This window comes from Tursiops truncatus, chromosome 16 (assembly GCF_011762595.2).
Source record: "Tursiops truncatus isolate mTurTru1 chromosome 16, mTurTru1.mat.Y, whole genome shotgun sequence".
NCBI lineage: Eukaryota > Metazoa > Chordata > Mammalia > Artiodactyla > Delphinidae > Tursiops > Tursiops truncatus.
The window spans coordinates 38039281-38062759 of record NC_047049.1 but is presented as its reverse complement, the minus strand read 5'-3'; the positions used below and the strand labels follow the sequence as shown (position 1 = coordinate 38062759).

The window sequence follows — 23479 nt, the reverse complement described above, 5'->3', positions numbered from 1 at the left end:
AAAAAAATCCAAGAAACCACAGTCTTGAGGTATACGGTATCAGAAACAGTACCTCCAAATGTTAACTCAAAGCAATAAATAAAATTGAGTGGTAGAGAAAACTAAGCTGTGCAGACCTCTACAGTCATAAAAGAAATGCTGTGTAACTATTTTAAATTAAACAGCCATAACATTTCAATGTATCTTAAAGAAGCAACTGGCAACAAACCTATGAGAGAAAAAAATGAATTCTTAAAGTCAATTTCTAATACTATTTAACTGTAATCATTTGTTACTGTGGAGAGTATACAAAACTTGTCCTCTACGTGTCTACAGAGGAACAGGACAAACTAGAGCCTATGTGAGCAGGTTGAGATTTTATTATTGACTGAATTTTCAAACATTAAGAATAGCATAAAATTTGAAATACAGGCCATTGTTTATTTCAGTAGGAGTCACATTAACAAATCTGGAAATGAAATACAAATCAGAAAATGGGAAAGATAAATAGGAACGATCAGATTTAATCTATACATCAATAGTTCTGACTCCTAGAGTTTACTCCTAAAATAGAGGTCTCAGTGCAAAAAAGGTTCTGCACTTTCTCCATCACTCCTTCCCACACAGCCTGAGTTTTAGGACCTCTACTACTCTGACCACGTCTCCCAAACTGTAAGCAATCAGAGTCCTTTCTGCCCAGTGGGTCCAACCCTCGCCACCCCGCCTCCAATAAAGGGAAGTGTCCCCTTGCACAAGCCTGCACAGACCTGCTCAGCAAGCAGACTGAGGGCTGAACCTCGAGAAACATTCACACATACGGATCAGGCAGAGGTACCAGGGAAGGAGTCAGAGAAGGAACTCTTGGCAAGATAAGAGAACCAGAAATGTAGGGAGTCCCAAAGACCCAAAGAGGGAAAAGGAAGTGAAAGAAGGGGGCTGCACGACAATCAAGGAGGAACATGAAGAAGCTTTCGATGTCAGAGGGTCAGAAGTAAGGTGAGAACGGCCATCTCAGTGGAGCGATCAGGGAAGATTCAGATAAAAAGGGGCTCAGGGGCTTCCCTGGTGGTGCAGTGGTTGAGAGTCCGCCTGCTGATGCAGGGGACATGGGTTCGTGCCCCGGTCTGGGAAGATCCCACATGCCGCGGAGCGGCTGGGCCCGTGAGCCATGGCCGCTGAGCCTGCGCGTCCGGAGCCTGTGCTCCGCAACGGGAGAGGCCGCAACAGTGAGAGGCCCGCGTACCGCCAAAAAAAAAAAAAAAAAAGGAGGCTCAGTAGAGGATGGAAGATACATACAGGCACGCTGAGTATAAACAGCCTCCAGACATTTGCTCGTATTCCTCTTTTGATCATAACCTCCGAGAGAGTGGAGCCCTATCTCCGCTAGCGCATGCGGAAGCAGTGAAGACGCAGATCACTTGGTATCCCGGTCCATCAGGGGAATACAGGCAGGAGCCCCACATCTCTGCCACATCCCCACCACCACCTGCTCTGGCCCATGATGAACCACCACTGTGACTTACCAGAGGGCCACAGTACAGCAGATTCTGCACCTCAGAAACAGCAGGCCCACTCGGCCTCCAAGTGCCTAATGTAAAGCAGACTTCAACTGTAAACTGGCAACTGTTTGCCTAGATACCTGACGCAGTGCCAGATTAGTTAGCTACACTCAAAATTTTAATGATACAAAAAGACCCCAATTATCTTTTTTCCAAGAGACACATCCCTAATTATATCTTGCATTCTGAATCAAACAATTTATTCAGATAGTATCACAGTTATTCTCTGAAGCAGAATATTTGACTGATGGCCAAAAGTGACTAACTAAATATATAAATTGTATGACTGAGGATCAAACATGTCTGTTATTTTGTTCCAGAGGACACCTATTTAAATCAAGGACTTTTTAAAATCTACTCCACAACTCTATAAATCTATATACATACATATCAGTAAAAAGACCCAGAAAGATGCCAAAACTTGATTAAACAAAGAGAAAGATCATACAGCAAGAAGACAGACCTTTAGTATAAAACTATAATCCATGGTGCTGTCAGTAAACTCATGGACAGGCCTCCACTGCAGATATGTCAGGTGCCTTGAAAAAATGTGGGCAGCATAAGCAAACAGACTTGACTGGCCTTGTTTAAACCACGGTTAATCATATTCGATTCTTATCTAGTCTGTAAAGGAACAAAACATTTCACTTCTCTTACCACAAAACAGAAAGCTAACCTCAGTTTCCCACATGTCCAGAAAAAAGTACCTCAGACGTCACTGCAGTGTGACCATGCACCACTAAGCCAAGAGACCACCGCACGCACGGAGTCAGGGGAGAGTTTGCCGCTCTGTATTCTCCACCAGGCCTCCCCTGCCACACAGATTTGAAAAATATACAAGTTTAAATCAAGAGTGCTAGCTGGCTGCACACAGCTTGTAGCCCAGACCCTTAGCTCCCCTCCCAGACAGACAGGGAAACAGGCTCACAGAAGAGCAAACCGCTGAAGTAAATCATATCTGCATATCCAGAAAGGGCTCGGATGAGAATTTCACCAGCTAAGACTGAGCTGAGGGACCAAGGCTATTGTCATATTTTCCCTCTTGACGTACTGACAGGCAGAAGCTATCAGGGCAAAAGATACGAAAACACCAGGCTGTTTTCCAAGAACCCTGACAGGCCTCACTCGAGGTTGCTGCCAAGTTCGCTGCTGAGGCTGCACAGAAATATTATGAAACTGCTCTCTTGACCTCAGGCAAATACTAAAGCTTTCAGCTGAACACTGTTGAAAGTGCTTGGGTGTTTTTATGTCTGTGAGGTAGGCATTTCCTGGACCTAACTTGGACATGGCAGCCCTCTGATAAAACTGACCACAAGAAGGCATAGATTTTTCCTTATTAAAAAAAAATCCTATTTAAAGACGTTTAACTCAAATAAATGCTGCATAGCAGCAGCATTATTCACAATAACTAAAAGGTAGAAGAAACCCCAGTGGCCACTAACAGATGAACGAATAAATAAAATGTGGTATATACATACAATGGGATATTGTTCAGCCTTAAGAAGAAAGGAAATTCTGATACAACCTACAATATGGATGAACCCTGAAAACATTATGCTAAGTGAAATAAGCCACATACAAGGACAAATACTGTATGATTTCACTTAAATGAGGTCCCTAGAGGAGTCCCATTCATAGACAAAAGAAGCAGAATGGTGTTGCCAGGGGCTGGAGTGGGGAGGGAATGGGGAGCTATCGTTTAATGGGCACAAAGTTTCAGCGTGGGATGATGAAAAACTTCCGGAGATGGATGGTGATCACGGTCACACATCAGTGTGAATGTACTTAATGTGACTGAATTGTATGCTCAAAAACGGTTAAAATGGTAAATTTTATGTTATGTATATTTTACTATAATTAAAACAGAATAATAAATGAAAAATGTTTGTACTTTTTAAAAGCAAATTATAGATTTGGAACATTCTCAGTCACATCTTAGAAATATTATAATTTTAAACCTATAAAAATAAAATATATAGAGATTTCTATGTTTATTTAAGGATCCACTGAAACTGTCTCCAGTTTCCATACTTGGCCAAAATCCCACCTTTGGTTTCGACATGGAAGGCCAAAGAGCAGAATGCTTTCTTCAAATGTCATTTCTGGCATCCTTGGACTGACAATGTGATCAGTGATTGCATTACCACGTAGATTACACATCAGCATGGCGACATCAGTAATATGAACAAGGCACATCTTTCAAACAGTCTCTGATAATATCCAAAGATTCATTTCCAAATGTTGGTGAGCATTCCAGATGTAACTCAGAATAAAACTCTCCTCCACCCAAAGGCAAACTATGTGACACCCAAGGGATTTTGTCGTGTACTTACACGAGACATTCAAAGACAGGGTGGATGGCTGGTTATTACATATTTGAAAAGGCTGCTTGAATAAAAGAAACTTCTAACACTGTACTTTACAGATAACAGCATCGACATAGCATGCTTACTAACAATATCAAAAGGCATGCTTACTGACAACCCAGGGTTGCTTGTAGCGAAAGTAGTCAATTGTTAGGAACTGAGGTGCCTTGAAGGAGCAAACATTTCTCACATATTACCTCTGTAAAGATTCTTTTGTCATTCTTCCCCAGGGGAGATGCTGAAATTGGTGTGCAGGCAGTGAAAGCTGAGATGAAGATGGAGATTTGGAAAACAGCTTTGTTATCTTAAAAGCCAATTACACTACTCCACTGCCACACTTCCAGAGCCCAGGCTTAAGGACGTGTTATTCTCTCAGCTGGTTACATGAAGCAGCAATCACAGGCCAAAATATCAGGGAAAAATTTGTATAAGGGCAACGATCTTATTTGTGCTTCTGATATTACCCAGACATATTCTCCTTTGATCACCACACTAAGCTGGGGTGAGGGATAACTTCAAATGAAACTGCATCATCATCACCAAGGAAATCTTTAGGTCCAGGAGTTAAAGAGGAGAGAAGTCAGTTATTGGTCAAAAGTTTAGTAAGTTGGAGACGAACGACCACTTACAGTGTCTCATACTGACAGCTAGCCAAAATAATAATAATAATTCAAAAACCAAAATAAATAAATAATAAAACAAATAAGGGCTTCCTTGGTGGTGCAGTGGTTGAGAATCTGCCTGCCAATGCAGGGGACACAGGTTCGAGTCCTGATCCGGGAAGATGCCACATGCCGCGGAGCAGCTAGGCCCGTGAGCCACAACTACTGAGCCTGCGCGTCTGGAGCCTGTGCTCCGCAACAGGAGAGGCCGCGATAGTGAGAGGCCCGTGCACTGCGATGAAGAGTGGCCCCCACTTGCCACAACTAGAGAAAGCCCTCGCACAGAAACGAAGACCCAACACAGCCCTAAATAAATAAATAAACAAATAAATGAAAAAAATTAAAAAATAATAAAATACATGAATAAAAGCCTTGCTCCTCCCTCCTCCACCTCCTGAAAGTCCATATGTACCCAGTAACACAAATGTTCACTATACTGATCATACATGCTAAGAAATTAAGTTCTTATACCATAATGCCAAACTCTATTATGATTTTAATAATAGCATTACTAATAACTTTTATAAAATTTCAGATTTATACTTGTATCCTAGAAGTCAATTCTAGAACTGCTGAGATTTAGCTTTGGCAATACTATTCCTTTTAAGATTTGGTTAAAATAATACTATTTTACTATTTGGGTGCACATCTAGTATTTACAGAAAAAAAGATGGGAGGTATATACATCAAAACAATAGTGGTGGGGCTTCCCTGGTGGTGCAGTGGTTAAGAATCCGCCTGCCAATGCAGGGGACATGGGTCCAAGCCCTGGTCCAGGAAGATCCCACATGCCATGGAGCAACTAAGCCCATGCATCATAACTACTGAGCCTGCGCTCTACAGTCCACAAGCCACAACTACTGAGCCCACGAGCCACAACTACTGAGGCTGTGTGCTGCAACTACTGAAGCCCATGTGCCTAGAGCCCGTGCTCCGCAACAAGAGAAGCCACCGCAATGAGAAGCCCACGCACCAAAACGAGAAGTAGCCCCTGCTTGCCGCAACTAGAGGAAGCCCATGCGTAGCAACGAAGACCCAAGACCCAACGCAGCAAAAATAAAATAAATTAAAAAAAAGAAAAAAAACAATAGTGGTTATCCCGCAAGCACGCAGCATAGCGATAGATAGATAAATAAATAAATAAATTTTAAAAAAGCCAAAATTTAGGTTAAAGGGCAAATAAACGCCAAGAGGTCTTGAACAGTCAGCCCAGGCCATGCACTGCCTGTCTACAGGAGGTGCCCTCACGTGGACTCTGACGTCAGCGGTGCCCCTGGTAATCCCACCCCTCCTCAGGGTCCAGATCAAACCCGCCCTCCCCAGGGACTGACTTCCTGAACATTTTAGCCAAAATTCTCGAGTCCCAGTCACTAGTACACACAGCATGAGACCGCAGTGTATTGTCATGGGGCCCATCTCTCCACTGCTCTCTCTAGAGAGGGGCTCTAGAGAGCAGACCCCCACGTCGTCTTCCTGTGTGGATCCCGGGAGCTAACATGGCTGGCACACGGTAGAAGATCCCAAAGTTTGGCTAAGAACACAGCCCTTATACACGCTTGCCAAACTCTGCCAACACCAATTCAACTTGGTCTCCATACTGTGACAAGCAGCCACGCTAGCAGAGACGGTGGTTCATTTCTTCTTCCTCAAGAAATCTGCTGCCCTTTTGCCTTTGAAGGAATTAAGCTTTCTTGCAGTTTTGTGGGGTCACCGATTTGAAATGCATGTGGTTTTTAACGCAGACCTGCTTGGAAGAGCCCTCGCTGTGGTGACCAGGAATGGCCATGCTCTTGCCTAGTGGAAAAGATGTCCATCGGGCAGGCAGGACACACAGATTCCAGTCCCGGCTTCGCCAGGCTCCAAAAAAGGATTTAAACTAGATGATTTCTAAGAATGAAGCACTACTCCACGTGGCTGCAAACACCACAGATGACAAGTCAGGGGCCCAAGTCAGAACAATGTGAGGCCCACGAGAGGCGACAGTGAACAAGAGGCAATTCCAGGTGAGCTGGTGACAAGGCTTGTGATGACTACAGCACTGAGGACAGAAGCCAGGAAGTAGGGCGGGAATATCCCCCACTCCCAAAATGACTGTGCCTCCACCACCCATCCCCCCACAGAGCCTCGAACTGCAGGGGAGAAAGGAAGACAGACAGTAAGGCAGTGTCAGTAACACATCTCAGTGACTTACTTCAAGCTTTCTAAGAAATCAGTGTCTTCAGGTCAGGGATGTAGCCAGTAACAAGTATGCAGAGACATACCTGATTGGACTTCACAGGTGGTTGAACGTGCCTGTTAAGGAGTCACTGTTTTTGGAGTCCTCCTATGAGTATTTATAAAACTTTATGAGAAAAAAAAAAAAAAAAAAAAACTTTATGAGAAAGTCAATATGGCTTGACTATTTCCCTAGTAGACTGTACGCTAACTGAGGGCAGGAAACATAACTGCTTAGCTCATCACTCTGTCACCAGCGTCCAGCGGGGCTCCTGGCTCATAGTAGGCACCCAACTAGTATTTTCTGAATAATTTATTTTTTACAAAGGCAGTATGTAACTTTTTGTACATAACAATGTTTTTTGAACAACTTTCTAGGAATATTCCTCTGGATATTATTTTTTAGGGTTGCCAAGTATTCCATTATTTGGATATATGTCATTTGTTTAACCAACCCCCAATTGTTGTATACTTAGGTTTTCAACTTTTCACTATGACAAACAGCTCTGGGATGAATAATGGTCTTAATTATTTCTTAAAATAAACCCCAAGAAGTAGAACTGCTGGATCAAATAGTAGGTATCAACACCCTCCCTCTTAAAAGCTACCCTCCATACCCTCATCTTGAAGGACAATTGTCATGAACTTTATTATTTACATAAACTATTATGGACTTCTCAAGCAGAGGAATATCCTAAAACTGGTAACTTTGACATCAACAGCCAAAGTCCTAGACTGTCCTCTCTCCTACGGTCAGTGCCCATCAGACTCAGAAATCTGAGAAGCATCTTCTGCTCTCTTCCTGAGACCCAGCCTTCTCCTCCTGCTGAGTGGATGACAAAACCACATTGCGGCATCACATACACCTCCCGTGCTCTCTCCCACTGAGTTGGCTGGTCTTCCATGATGCCAGCTTTATCATTTTGGTTCTCTTTTTTCTCAGAGGAATAACTGAACGTGTCCCACCAAAAGATACAGAAATGGCAAGTCCCAGATAAGCGCACTGAGGCTCTCGGCCTGTGTCTGCCTCCTCACTTTAGGCAAATCACATCACGTTAGTTCCTCTACAAAGGGGACAGACAGCAATAAAGAGAAGCTCTCAATGGCCCAATTCTATCTTTTCATCCACTTTCATAAAAATAAACCTTTCAGGGACTTCCCTGGCGGTTCCACTGCAGGGGGCACAGGTTCCATCCCTGGTCAGGGAACCAAGATCCCGCGGGCCGTGCGGCCTAAATAAATAAATAAACATTTCAGAGCTCTTCCTGGTGGATTTAATGAAAGCTTTAGACACTCTCACCAGAAAAATGCACACACCCAGAATGATAAACTGGATTTCAATTGCTTCATGAAACCCATCCATGGACCCCAGTAAGAACCCCCTGGGCCACTCATCGGGCCTTCAAACAAACGGTCAAAAGGAGGCCTGAGATATTCCTGGGGGTGTTCACACCACCCTGTCTCTGTCTCTAAAATCAAAGAGAGGGGAAAGCCAGCCATGATCAGGGCCCCGATGGAAACCTGGAACTCAGCCCAGCACAACTGCTGCTAACTCTGCAGGGCCTTTCAAAGGAACTCAGGTGTCACTACACAAACAGCAGCAGTACTGCAAATGTCAAATGACCGACCGTGTGCGCGGGTGCAGAGCTGTTACAAGGCTCGCTGAGGGTCTGCCTCCTGACCCCCTGGCGGGCCTCACATTTGTTGACTTCATTGTCCTGTCTGCCCATCACCAAGAAAACTCCATGCACATGGAGACTTTGCTTTGTCCAGACTTGTATACTCAGCCTCATCCAAGTCAGAAATGCTGGTCCCAGTGAGTCTGAAGGCGCATGCTGGAGACTGAGGCCACCATGAAGACTTTCACAGAGAGCCATGACACACATGGGCCATTCTGTGCACTTGGGATCTTAGGGTGCAGAGACTGAACTCGCAGCCAGGAGAACAGGGACAGGCTCTGGGATAAGATCAGGAAGAAACGTAAGGGATCGGATGAGAGACCACGTGATAAAAATCTCAACAACACACGGCCACAAAGTTGGGGACAGATGGACAGTCCCAGGGCACCATCTCTTAAAGTCTCATTCGCGGTCCACCTAGTCAAGTGAACGGTCAACACACTGGCCACAGAGCGTAAGGGAAACTGGAAACTATCCCCTCCCTCTCAGACTGCTGCCATCTCCCAAGGTCACCTCCGCAGGCACGTACCAAGGGCCTTCAGAAGGACAACACTGCGATGTAGTGATTATTCCCATTTCACACGAGAGAAAGCCAGTGGCCCAAAAGGACAGCCACACGTGTCCCCACTTGCTCTCTCGGTCTCAGGTGACAAGAGCAGCCTGGCTCGGGCTGAAGGCCATGGATCGCCCCACGCAGATGTTTCTCTCACGACACCGTTTTGATCCCAGCACGCTGCCCATCGGGCCGTCCTCTCCTCTTCCACCCACCCAGCCCGTCCCTCTCCCTCCTGATTTCCTTAGGAGCAATGAACTCCTCCCTTCTGGCCTCAGGCCGATGGGCACCCCACCCCCTTTTCAGACTTCAGCCCAAACCCTCAGCCTGTGTTTGCGGGAAGCGGCTCCCTTCCCCCTAGCTGCGCTTTCTCTCCCCTTGGTGATGTCCCCAGCCTCCGCTCCTGCCCCCACAGCTGGAGGGGGGAATCCCCTTCAGCCGCCCCTCCCCCGCTCCATCAGGGATGGTTTCTCGAGCTCTCTCTCCGTCTCCCAGGACCTTTGCTCCCAGCCCTAACCTTCACCTGCCCTGTGACTCAGGAGCTCCCTCCGGATCCTGAGCATTACCCACCCCACCGCACAACCTCAGGCTGATCGCCCCTTACGGTCTGTCCTTCTGTCACCCGTCCTAACCTCCTTCCCGGATCCACACAGTACGCCTGTGACTAAAACACTGAACAGCCCACACCGTGCACCTGTAATAGAGGCAGCCTGCCAGGAGGGGCATCAATCACAGGCTGGGAAACACCACAGTGAAGAATCAACCACTTGCTGCTGCTTCTAGAAAGTGGTTTGGACGTGCAACTAACAGGATTGGGGAAGGCGGTTCTGAAATAAGATTCTTTTTTATTAACAGGAGAATAAACGACTGATGAAATGGAGTTCGTGAGCCCCTCTTTACAGGTGTCCCCTAGTCACAGGACTCACAGATGTGGGGACCAGGTGACTATGCGCGTCAGCTAATCCAAACTCTCCACTTACAGATAAGGAAGCCGAGGCCCAAGTTTGCCAAGGTCACAGTGTTGGCACTATGCCTTAGCTCGCATGGTATTTGCACGGGTATTAAGGAAAGGAGGGGGAAGAGGGAAGAAGGAAAGTGAGAAGTGGCAAACCACTGAAACAAAACTGAAAGTGGAATTTAGCACTTTGCCAAGACTTAAGGGCAAATAAAACCTTGCTTTTAATAAAGAATCTTTCTTTTAAAAGCTGATGTACCTTAAAGATAGAAAGGCATTAATCTTCTGCAGGTTTTACATTCCTAGGAAATAGCGAAAAATTAGCCACAGTTGTCAAAGACAAAAAAAGTAAACTAGAATGTGCCCCTCTGACCTCCGAAGTGGTTTGGAAGGGCACTTGCAGCTCTGGATTCTTACAGTGCCCATGTGCCCAGACTCCTCTCTGCGGTCAGAATTCTCTCCCTCAAAATGGAAATCCCAAAACCAAAAGAAAGAAGGAAACAAAGCCGGAATACACGAATTCCAGTTCCACCTGTGCCAGCCTATGGTGTTAGTCACCTTGTCGTGTGCGCTGTCACACAGGGAGTCGGGAGCAGGCCACCTCCCCATCCAGCGCTCCCGCCCCACCCCAGGGTGCTTGGTGTGCAGCTGCCATACTGCACCCACTACCTGGTCATGACATTTATCCGTGGACATGACTGTCTCCCCCACTGACCCCTCAGGAACCCAGACCCCATCTCACTCGTCTCTATATCTCCAGGCCTAACAGGGGTCTGGCCCATAACAGACCCTCACCGTGTGTTCACTCCCTGCCGCTGTAAATCCCTGGCTGAGGAGGTCTGGCGTATACGCTCAGGCCTGTCTGCCCTCCCCAGTCTTCCCTTGGCCCTCCCCCATTCTCTCTGCCCTGCCACGTCCCCTCACCAAGCACACAAGCTAATCCCGGCTACTGGGGTCACAGGAGAGCCGTGACAACTGGCACAGGGAAAATCTGGAACATTTCTTCCTAGATACAATTGACTTGTAATCCTAAGGTAATCCTAAGTCCCCATTTCCTACAAAACCTTTCAATTCTAAAAATTTCTAATTCCTCAGTTTTATGTGTAACATTCTTCAGATGGGGGAAGTGCAGTCTCAACTGCACAACAGAAAACTTTGGCTGGAGTAACAGTGGACCGCGCTTGGTGAGGGCTTCCTGTGTGTGAGGCTGTGTTATAATTGGACACACGGTAGCTATTTTACCTCACAACAGCTAGAGACAGGTACACAGCCCTTCTTTTTCTTTTCTTTTCTTTGTTTTTTTAAGTGCCTTCCTACAAACAGTTTTCTACTACAATTAGCCCCGTCAGATAAGATTAGCTTCTGTCTCTCTATTGTCAGGCTATGTATCTTCATACACTTTTAATTTCTCTGTGCCTAAATTTTCCTACGGGGTTAAACAGTGGACACAAAGCCTTTTTTGTGCCTATGGCAGGGAGTGGGGAAGGTGGAAAATAGCAAAATAAAAACAAATCAGGCGGGACTTCCCTGGTGGCTCAGTGGTTAAGAATCCACCTGCCAATGCAGGGGACATGGGTTCGAGCCCTGGTCGGGGAAGATCCCACATGCCGCGGAGCAACTAAGCCCGTGTGCCACAACTACTGAGCCGAGCTCTAGAGCCTGCGAGCCACAACTACTGAAGCCCGCGTGCCTAGAGCTCATGCTCTGCAACGAGAAGCCACCGCAATGAGAAGCCCGTGCACCACAACAAAGAGTAGCCCCCGCTCAACGCAATTAGAGAAAGCCTGCGCGCAGGAACAAAGACCCAACGCAGCCATAAATAAATAAATTTATAAACAAAAACAAACTCAGGTCATCTTCCTAAGGCGGGATGCATTTGACGGCAGTTCATGCTTCTAATAAATCTTGACTTGCATTTCCAAATTTTCTCTCCACCCCGGGTTATCACCCATCTAACCCATGGCACAAGCACTGGCAAGGACAGAAAGCAATTTCTGCGCTGCCCTGACTCAGACATCCCTCTGCTGGCATACACAAACAGGACCATGTGAGTTCAGTTTTTATTTCATGAGGTGGACAGTATTTAAAATTTCTCAATCTGAAATCATCTCACCTGACTGTAACTAGAAGTAGGAGCCGCTGGCTCTTCAGTGACATGAGTACTGCTTATGGAAGTGGCTCTCAAAGAGGGGTCCTAGGCCAGCAGAATCAGCATCATCTTGTCCTGGGACATGTAAACTACTAGGTCCCACCCCAAGCTACTTGCCTCAAAAACTCTGGTGGGGATGGGCCCAGCACAGGGTGTTTTAACAAGACTCCAGGTGATTCTAATATCTGTTGAAATCTGAGAACCATCAAGGGAGGCTGAGAAACCTCCAAGGTCATGGGAATGCCCTGCTGGGCTAATGTGTGCTTCACAATCCTAGGTAACTACAATGGCGCCCCACCAACAGCACTTACTCTGGTAATTTTTGTCAACTGGCAAAGGCTCCAGACGCTAAACTCTTTCAGGGCCCTCCTACTTTGTTGGGCAAATTACTCATGCCCCACTCTCCTCACCTCTAAAAAGGGATAATAATAACATGCCTCTTACAGGACTGTCCGAAAGGGAAAAGGCTTAGACAGTGTGGCATGTGGTTCATCCTCAACAAGTGTGAATCCCTATGATTACTACACCTTTGCCAAAAGGTCAAATCAGAACTAGGAATACAGCAAAATAAAACCTGCTTCCTGCATGCTGATGTGAAAATTAATAAAGGGAAACCTCACTAAAATGGAGTCAGAAGGCCTGAAGGGGGAGCACCCATGCAGTACCACTGGATATTAATTTCAGGAAGAATTGTCAATTACACACCCTAGCAGAAGAATCATCAATGGGAAAGAATCACCAATTACAGGCCCCAAGAGGAAAAGACGTACACTGCACCTCCCACAAGAAATCGACTACCCCAGCAATTTAGCCAAGGAGAAACCATCATCACCCTCAACCCTCACCTTTTTTCCAATGGACTTTCCTTCAAAACAACCCTTTCCAACTTCCTCCTTTTTCTCTATAAAATAACATTACTCTCCTTTGTTTGTTGGGCTTGCCTATGACTTTTGCCATGGCTTACTTGTCCTGAATTGCAATTCTCTGCTATTCCCAAATAAACCCACTTTGGCCAGTAAAATAACCATAATTTTTAAGGTCAACACTAGCTACCTGACTGAGGACATTCAGGACCGAGAGACAGCACCTGGCTTCATTGTCTGTCAAGCATTTACTTGCTCAGTCTACAACTGAGCACCCACCACATGCCCGGCAACCTGCAGAAAAAGGATCCTCTCTCCAGTACTGTGCCTCTGACAGTCTTTCTGGACATCCAACAACTCCGGGGCATAAGGCCTCAAATACCTCATGGGAGATAACGGGAGGAACGCAATGAATGTTAACAAAAGTAGTCATAAGAACAGCTAACATTTATATTGTGATTACCTTGTGCCATGAACTAAGCATGTGACAAAGGTTAACTTACAGTCCTCAACCTCTGAGGTACCTGCTGTTATGAGACCCACCAATGAGGATTAGGGAAACTGAGGCACATAAGGTTTACATAACTTCTCTAAGGTCCTACAGCTCCTAAATGATAAGGCCAAGCTTGAACTCAGGAACAGTGCTCTTAACCTCTATATTATATGACAGAGAGCTATTAGTTACCTAGGTATCTACTAGCCACTTGTTGTCACTGTTTCCAAAGCAATGATTTTTAAGACACTTAAATTTAGGCACACAATCCACTGTCATGGAGTTCAATACTAGGCTCCCAAAGCCCTGGACAGAAATGCTAATGATACTTGGTTTCTCAGGCCCCTTCACTCCCCCCTAATCTAATTCTACTCAAGTCAAAGTCTCACAGACTGGACAGCTACATGTGACAGAATGAAATTAGAACATACTCTAACACCATATACAAAAATAAACTCAAAATGGATTTAAGACCTAAATGTGAGACCAGAGACTATAAAACTCCTAGAGGAGAACATAGGCAAAACAGTCTTTGACATATATCGCAGCAATATATTTTTGGATCTGTCTCCTAGAATAATGGAAATAAAACAAAAATAAATAAATGGGGCCTAATTAAATTTAAAAGCTTTTGCACAGCAAAGGAAACCATAAACAAAACGAAAAGACCACCTATGGACTAGGAGAAAAATATTTGCAAAGGATGCTACCAACAAGGGATTAATTTCCAAAATATACAAACAGCTCATACAGCTTAATATCAAAAAACAAACACCCTATCAAAAAATGGGCAGAAGACCTAAAGAGACATTTCTCCAAAGAAGACATACAGACATACAAGCACATGAAAAGATGCTCAATATCGCTAATTATTAGAGAAATGCAAATCAAAACTAGAATGAGGTATGACCTCACACCAGTCAGAACAGTCATCATTAAAAAGTCCACAAATAATAAATGCTGGAGAGGATGGGGAGAAAAGTGAACCCTCCTACACTGCTGGTGGGAATATAAATTGGTAGAGCCACTATGGAGAACAGTATGGAGGTTCCTTAAAAAACTAAATATAGGGCTTCCCTGGTGGCACAGTGGTTAAGAATCCGCCTGCCAATGCAGCGGACACGGGTTCAAGCCCTGGTCTGGGAAGATCCCACATGCCGCGGAGCAACTAAGCCTGTGTGCCACAACTACTGAGCCTGTGCTCTAGAGCCTATGAGCCACAACTACTGAGCCTGCGTGCTGCAACTACCAAAGCCCACGCGCCTAGAGCCCGTGCTCCGCAACAAGAGAAGCCACTGCAATGAGAAGCCCGTGCACTACAACAAAGAGTAGCCCCCGCTAGCCGCAGCTAGGGAAAGCTGGCACGCAGCAACAAAGACCCAACACAGCCAAAAATAAATAAATTTATTAAAAAAAAAAAGAAAACTAAATATAGAGTTACCATATGGTCCAGCAACCCCACTCCTGGGCATATCCGGAGAAAACTCTAATTCAAAAAGATACATGTACCCCAATGTTCACTGCAGCACTATTCACAATAGCTAAGACATGGAAGCAGCCTAAATGTCCATTGACAGATGAATGGGTAAAGAAGATGTGATGTGTGTGTGTGTGTGTGTGTGTGTGTATATATATTCAGTGGAATATTAGCCATAAAAAAATGAAATGCCATTTGTAGCAACATGGATGCACCTAGAGATTATCATACTAAGTGAAGTAAGTCAAAGACAATTATCATATAACATCATTTATAAGTGGAATCTTAAAAAATGATACAAATGAACTTATTTACAAAACAGAAATAGACTCACAGACATAGAAAACAAACTTACGGTTACCAGAGGGGATAGCAGTGGGGGGCAGGAGAGGGGGAGATAAATTAGGAGTTTGGGATTAACATATAAACACTACTATATATAAAGTAGGTAAACAACAAGGATCTTCTGTATAACACAGGGAGCTATATTCAGTATATTGTAATAACATAATGGAAGACAATCTGAAAAAATATATATATACATATGTATGTATAATTGAATCACTGTGCTGTACACTTGAAACACAACATGATAGATTAACTATACTTCAATTAAAAGAAAAAAAAACTCTCACAGAACAGCATTTCTCCCTACTCATAACTCCCCTGGTACCACACCACTTAACCTTAATTATAAGCCATCCGTCACATAGAGTTCTCTGTTTCTTACACATTGGTCTTTTCTTCCCTACTGGACTGTAACATTCTTTGGAAGTATCCATACTTTCTGTGAAACCCCACAAAATTAGGGAGAAGCATGGACTTACATGTACAGAATTGGAGAGGGTTACACAGTTAATTGGTTGGCTTATTCACTTTGCTTTTCTGACACTTCTTTGTTTATCAATCTCTAAGAAGTAGCATAAAAGTATGAAGCTTTTGCTATTGAAAGCCAGCATTAGGGGAGGTGTTACACCAACATTTACTGAGCAGCAAATGTTTCAAGATTTGTACTCCCTGCCTCTCCTACATTACCTCATTTAAAGGCCTCAGCAGCTCAGCAGCCTTGTACAGGAGGCTGCTGGGATCTAGCTTGAGGAAGGAGGAACCTGGGGCCACCAAAGGTGAGAACTTGCCCAGTGTCACTCAAGGTCAGTGAATGGAGAACAGAGATTGAAACAACATCTGTCCCCCAAGCCCCTACACTCTGCCTTCCTCTAATGTTCAGACTAAAAAGCCCAAGCTCAAATTCTCCTCGAAACAACACATTACTTTTGTAAAAAATGTTGTGATAGAGAAAATTTTAAACTCTATTATATGTGATTTAAAAAAGATGGGGCAACCATGTTCATGGATAGAATTACAACATTAAGAAGGAAGAAATGTCAATTCTCCCCCATGTTAGACTATCCATTCAATGCAGTGCCAATCACATTTCCAAGACTTTGTTGAGAATTTGACAAGCATTCCAAAATGTATATGGAAGAAAAAGGATCAACAAATAACTAAGTTCTGAAAAAGAAGAGCATAGAAGGGGCTCACCCTGCCATATAAGACACACTGCAGAGCTATAATAATAAAAATAATTTGGCACAGAAATAGACAGATGACTGGGACAGACTAGAGACCTTAAACCCTGTGAGGAATCTCAAAATCTGAAAATGCAAACTAACCAATTTGTGGCAGAAAGCAGACCAGTGGTTGCCTGGGCCTGGGGACAAAGGGAGGGATGGAAGGCAAATGGGAAGTTTCAGGGTGAGGGAAATGCTCTGGATCTTGACTGTGTGGTTTCACAGGTATGCACATCTGTCAAAATTCATTAGATTGTACACTTTAAAGGTACAGGTGAAGTTTACCATACATAAATTATAACTCAATAAAGTAGAAAAAAACAGACTCATGTGCTTGTGGGAACCTGATGTATGGTAGAGGTGCCTCCACATTCATCCCTAAAATACTAGAAAAAAAATACACTGGTTAATGATTTTGGGAAAATTGGCTCACAAAATGGAAAGGAAAAAATAACACCAGATTCTTTCCGTATACCGTATATTAAGACGAACCTCAAACAGATTACAGCCCTCACTGTGAAAGGTAAAAGCAGCAAGTTGGCAGAAGAAAATACAGAATATATTTGTAATCTTGGGGTAAGGAAGAACACCTTAAGATTCCTAATCTACAAAAAGCAAAAATTAATGGCATTGGGCTATATCAAAATTTAAAATTTCTGAAAGTTACCACTGATAAAGTTAATAGATAGCAGAATGAGATTAATATCTAGGATATTTAAGACATCTGCAAATCAATACATTAGAAAAGCAGACTAAAGCCAAAGAAATTGTAATAGCTAACAAATATATTAAAAGATGCTCAAATTCATTAAGAAATTACATAAGTTCACGTTAAAACAATAAGAAGCCATCAAATACTGGTAAAATCAGAGAGATGGTTAGTATCAACCACTAAGGAGGATGTGGTGATTTAGGAGCACTTGATGCACTGCTGTGAGAGTGTCAACCAGTCCAGCAACACTGGAGACTAATTTGGCAGTATTTAGTAAAAACAGGTGTGTTTGTTCTCTTTTACCCAGCCCTCCCACGCTTGGGTAGATACCCTTAGAGCAGTGTTCCTCAAACCTTCCTATGCACCAGAGTCTCCGGGCTGGATGTGCTAAAACACAAATTGATGGGGTCTGTCCCAGGGTTTCTGATTCAGGAGGTCTAGATTAGGTCCCAAGCACCTACAAGTCTAACAGTTCCCAGGTGAGGCTGATGCTGCTCGGTATGGACCCCTGTAAGAACCACCACCCTAGAGATGTTCTCACAGGCATCGTTAAGAGATGCTGCAGGATATTCCTTCATCACAGCTTTGCTCATGGTAGCAGGAATGGAGGTGACCTAAGTGTGCATCATTAGAAAAATGGGTAAGTAAAACTAGTGGGTACATAGCAGGCCAGCCGTAAAAAGCAGCAGTCATAGCGATGCACTGGATAAACCTATACTAACATAGATCTCTCCAATAAAATGTTGAATTAAATTCTTTTGACTTTTATGAATGTCTGAAAATTTCCCTAACAAAAAGTTTTAATATTGAATGGAAAAGCAACCGAATAAAAACATAGCAGCACAGCACTACTTACCTGAACTGAAAACATGCACACAAGAACACAACATCTTTAACAAGGATAGAGACATACCCAAGAACATCCGACACAAGAGAGGAAGTTCCTCTGACGGAGAGGGGAATGAGAGTGGGAAAGAAGGAAAAAACAAAACAAGAAAGGGGCTTTGCACAGGGAGATCTTATGCCAAAAACTGAAGCATGTTAACTCAACCCTCAGCACCAGGAAGTCTCAAAGGTGAAAACTACCTCACCTATCTTTACACACAATGGTTGCTCCAGTGAAAGCCCTCAGAAGCTTTGCAGGCTAAGGGGGCAGATCACCTTGCCACGAGAGAGGGAAGGGGAATCTTCCTGAAATACAAGCTTGGGGTGATTTCAGGCCCCCAGAATTCAACCTGCTACTGAGCCCTGGACTGTCCCTGTGTGACATATTAGTATTTAAAAAGAAGCTGGGATGCTTAGCTTTTGGCAAAGGGTGTATGTGTCTACGTCTGTGTCTGTGTCTCTTGTCAGAGTGTGTGTGCACGTGTGGGTCTGTGGATTTGTGTGTGGCTATGTGTGTGTGTGTGTGTGTGTGTGTGTGTGTGTGTGTGTGTGTGTGATGTGTGTATCTGTGGAGGGAAAGAGGACTAGGGAGGGGAGCAGAGCACTCCCGCACAGACTGAGCCACATCTGTTGATCAGCCATTTGATTCTGTTTTACTGAAACCAGAAGTCACAGTCACAAAACCAAGCCACCTTCTTGGCCCCACCCACCCTTCTCTTCCCTTTTCTTCACCCTCTCCTCCCCGACATCCAATGCTTTTTCCTAACTGCCACATCTAAATATGCTCCTCTGGTGACTGGGTAGCTAGCTTATTAAAGTGACACACTTTACAGCCAAAATTCTTGGGATGTGGTAGGAGACGATAAATGACTATTTATGTTCCTGACCAAGGGCCTTAACAGAAAAGTCCAAAATCTTTAAGACCAGGTATGCCTTACCAGTTCTTCCAGAAGAGACTGCTGTGGCTACAGCTACCATACAAAAAAGGCAAAGAGAGAGCCAACTACAATCTGTCATGCCCCCCACAAGGTCACGCTGGCCACAGCTTTTTAGGACCATCGAATAGTTTATCATACGAAGTGGTGGAAAAGTGTATGGGACGATGAAAAAAGAAAGGTCAGCACTAGTAGAATTTATGTGAGAAAATGCAGCAGCTTTAAGTAAATGAGCCCATGCCAGGAAAGTATGTCTTTAGGGGAAGAAGAAAGAGCTTAACAACTGGAGGAAGGCACAGAATAGCAAAGGTAAAATGCAGAATGAGCTGGACAAACACTCAGGCCTCCCTCAAAGACGGGCCAGGTTATCCCCCTGTGCAAACAAGCCAGAATTTTTATTCCCAAAACACTGTTTTGTCTCTTCTATGGCAGCACTTTTCATTGGATGATAAAGGCTTAGGAATTCTACAGTTTTCCTGAACTGTTTTGTATAAAATGAAGTTTTATAAAAAAAAGCGTATTTGATATGCAGCCGGAGCACTTTTTAATTTAAAAAAATGTATAATGGTCATATGTAGGAGTCTTCTAGGTTTTCATGAGATATGTAAGCAAAACAAGCTTATGTTTTTTCCATTGACATGCAGGATCTGTCACAATTTTAAAATTAAGGGACTTAACCAGGAAAAAAGTAAAAGGGTTGAGGCTTCAAGCTAAGGTCAACATAGGCAATTTTGACGTATGAAAACATACAAAGTTCTTTAAACGTCAAAACTTACTGACAAGCTTCTAATACGAAAAATTATTTAAATTTCAGTTGAATGAGTATCTACAAGTTAGGCACTGCTCAAGATGCTAGAGATCCTCCAATGAATAAGACATTTCTTTAATAACTGTGTCCCTTTAATGTCATTTATCCATCCCTTGGATTAATTTTTAATGCTTTCTGATGTTTGAAATAGCTCACTACCAGCAATGAAAAACTGCAGAAATACATCTTACTATTTTACTAAAAATGTAAATTTCTAATCTCTGAAGCAGAAACAGAAGGAAAAGACTTTCTCTGCTTTACATACTGCTATCATTTTCTGCACATTAATTAATTACTTAAACTGTGCATGGTGGCAGCTGCCACTTCCTGCTATCCAACGGGTCAGAGAACTGGAGAGATTCAAAAACATGCTAGATAGTTTAAGAGAGAAAGGGAAGGAACCCAAAAAACCAGGGCCTCCTGCCATAAACAGAAAGCAAGATAAGGAAAGTGAGCTGCTCTAGGCAGAAGAGTCTCCTGGAGATTCCCCTGAAGCTGCTGCCGCTTGCTCGCTGGCTTGCTGGCTTGCTTGGCCAAGGTATGGCTTCAGGGCTGGAAGGCTGCCACCTGCTGAATCACCAAACATCTCTGGGCTTCCCTTGGAGCACTGACCAGACGGGGACCCATCCCCCGCCAGGCTTCTCCCGTGAACACCTTCCTCCCCGAACCAATGAAACGCCTAGCCCTCTCCCCTTCCGCCAAGCCAAAACAGCCAACCAACCTCGTTATGTCTGGGCAGCCCTAGGCAACTCCCATCGCGTCGCTACGTCACCAGTCCCACTCCTCTCTTTCTGTCCACTCGGTCCCCCCCGAATGTTCAAACCCCAGTGCCAAGAAGCGTGGGGAGTTCACAGCACACCATGACGGGCACTTGCCACTTCCACACCCAGGCAGCCAACCCCAAACACCCCCAAGTCCGCAAGCAAAATAACCTGCAAACAGCTCTAAAGGTCCAGTAAGGTAAATGTCAAGGGAGCTAGAATAGTAAGCAGGTCCCATAACATAGAAAACAAACTTCCCTTTCAGAAAACAGCCTTCACTCTTGGTTTCGTAAGTGTGTACTGCTGAAGTCGGTACTATCTGAAGGTGAAAAGAAACATCAGAGAAGCACCTGCATGGGTTCTCTTCACTCCCTCCGGCCCTGGCAACCCTCATCCGGATTTTTACTTGACACTTGACACTCCCACGACGGAAACAAGCTTTAACCAGAACGCGCCTGTGTGAATCCGTTAGCTGGACCAGGACACCCTACCCGGTCCACCAGAAGAAGCAGAAAGCCCGAGTCTGGGTTAAGAAGGTGGGAGAAACAGCCGCTGTTGTCGCTGCTCTGCCCTTGACACGTCGCCTTGGAACCGCGGAGACCCCTCACTCACGTGAAGGGCCGCGTCCTGGAGAGAATGTCCAGTTCCAGGCTGCGCTGATGGCTCCTCCAGGCCTTACCTGTAAACACGCTCACCCGTGGGGGCAGCCCCGCAGGGTGTCAGAGCCACCCCCAACCTGGAGGCTGTTAAATGGCCTGCGGAGGGGGGCTCGCCCCGCAGGGAAAGGGTTCCCACCTGTTATGTTGTCCGGGGACATCGAGGCGGGGCGGGGAGGGTACCCGAAACCCAGGGCGCCTGGCCGGCTGCGATCGGACCCAGAGGTACCAACTGTCACGCCGCCAGCCGGGCGGTGGGGGTAGGGCCGTGATTTGGGGTCGGACCCTGCGGGTCTCCGGACCCCCGCCGCGCCACTGCCCGAAGGCTCCTCGCCTCGCGGTTCTTCGGCCCCTCCACCGTCTGCTCGCCCCAAACCGACAGTAGGCAGCCTTCCAGCCCGCACGCAAGACCTCTGAAAAGGTGCCCACTGACGCCTCCGCCTTTCTCCCTGCCTCAACTTGGTCCGGGAGCCCCGCGGGCTCCCCGCCCGCTCGGAGCCCCGAGCCCGGCCGCGGGACCTCCCCCCACCCCGCGCCCACTCCTCCTCTGGCGCGGTGGCGGAGTGGGGGGACTGCCCGCCAGGTACGCGCGAGGCAAGGCGCTGGCTGCGCTCACGCCCCCTCGCCCCGGGGCTGCCCGCACACCTTTCCCAGGCCCGGGAGCGGGGGTGTCCGATCGGCCCCCGGCGAGCGGCTCTCTCCCGCCGCCCCACGACTCACTTGCACCGGAGTCGCGGCAGCCGCCGGAATTCCGCTCGCCGAGCCCCCCGCTGCGGGATGAAATCCGGGGCAGGGCAGAGTTGGGGCTCCACACCCGGAACGCGCTGTCAGGCCGGCTCGTCGGCCGCAAGGGGAGAGCAGCCTTCCCTGGCCTGCCCTTCCCGCTCCCGTCCTGGCCCCCGCCGACGCCGACGCCGCCGCCGCTGCCCGGCCGCTGCCTAGCTGGTGCGAACGCTTCCGACTTGCCACAGCGAGCCTCCCGGGCTGCCGAGCATGCCCAGTCCGCTGCACGAGCCGGCCCAGCTACCCGCGCGACGCAAATCCGCTTCTCCGGGTGTTCGCTGCGGCCAGGAGGGCGGGGCGGGCGGGGTCTGCGGGGAGCTCATCCCAGGACCCAGGGGGGACCCGAGCCAGACTGCGCACCTAGGGGCTGGCGAGGCTTGGCGCCCTGTTATTTTACTTTCAAGTAATTGGAAGCTCGGGAGGCGGACGTGTTCCCCAACGACGAGAAAGGCCCAGCTTGCACATTTTTAGGGGGCCGTTGAGTCAGGCCGGACGGGAGCCGAATTTTACGGTCGGGGGCAGTATACCATTTGGGGCAGAGCTGGAGAGTTGAAGAGCTAGAGCTGGTCAGAACAGAGAACGCAAACTCGGCCTTCCGGAGACCCGGCTCGCGGGCACGAGTTTGCGAGCTACCCGAGTCTCTTCCCCACCGAGCCTAGGAGTGCAGCACTTGGAATTAACTCGAAATTGATCATATTTTTAAATTTAAAAAAAAAAATTTAATAAAAAATGTAGAAAGGGCGGACCGCAGACTCTACAGCCCATTTTCAAATCTCTATTCACAGATTCACTCCAAAAACAATGAATCAAGGCGAGTAAGGCCCGAATAGCTCCAGTCGTATAGGGAGAGGTTCAGGCCTCTACAGGGCCGCCCCACCCCGACCCTTCCCGGCCCCACCTCCTGCCAGCCCCACCTCCTGCCGACCCCACCTCCTGCCGGCCCCCGCGGAGTTGCGGGAAAAACCTGGAGAGCTGGCGTGCCCGGGCCGGAGCACTGCGCATGCCCAGTGGCCCGACCTGGTGCAGGTCGCCCGAAGCAAGGTTTTTCTCGGCTCCCTAAGCGCGACCCCAGCGCCCGAGTTAGGGGCGGACCGTGGGGAGAACTGGCTTTCCGCTTCGGGGCCCTCCCTTCGTGTCCGTACCGTTCTGTACCCCAGTGGCGGAGAGGCAACCCGGGGCTGCGCGTCCCGCTGGGTCCGGGACTCGGCGAGCGGGGGAGGGGGCGTGCAGCGGCATCGCCGTGGCACGTGACTGTCCGTGGCGCTCCGGGCAGCCATCTTCCGCTCGGCCATCGGTCCGTGGGCGATCGGAACGGACCGGAGAGCTGGCGGGATGGGGGCAGAGAGCTCTGCTCCCCGCCGCGCCCACCCGCCGGACTCCATATGCTCCGCACCTGCCTCCGCCCCGCCCGGGAGAGCG

General features: G+C 46.7%; 1 protein-coding gene across 6 annotated transcripts in view; it reads right to left on the bottom strand.

The window, feature by feature from the left end:
* The window catches only part of SGMS1 (sphingomyelin synthase 1), a 293995-nt gene extending 271736 nt beyond the window's left edge, over positions 1-22259 (bottom strand). For 4 of the 6 annotated variants that reach the window (XM_019937273.3, XM_019937343.3, XM_019937884.3 and 1 more), the window contains exon 1: positions 21998-22257. The gene's annotated coding sequence lies outside the window, so the exon portion shown is untranslated. Of the gene's footprint in view, positions 1-6827; positions 6908-21997 lie in introns of all 6 variants that reach the window. The other 2 variants (XM_019937481.3, XM_019937812.3) reach the window with 2 other exon arrangements.
* Between the last annotated feature and the right edge of the window lie 1220 nt (positions 22260-23479).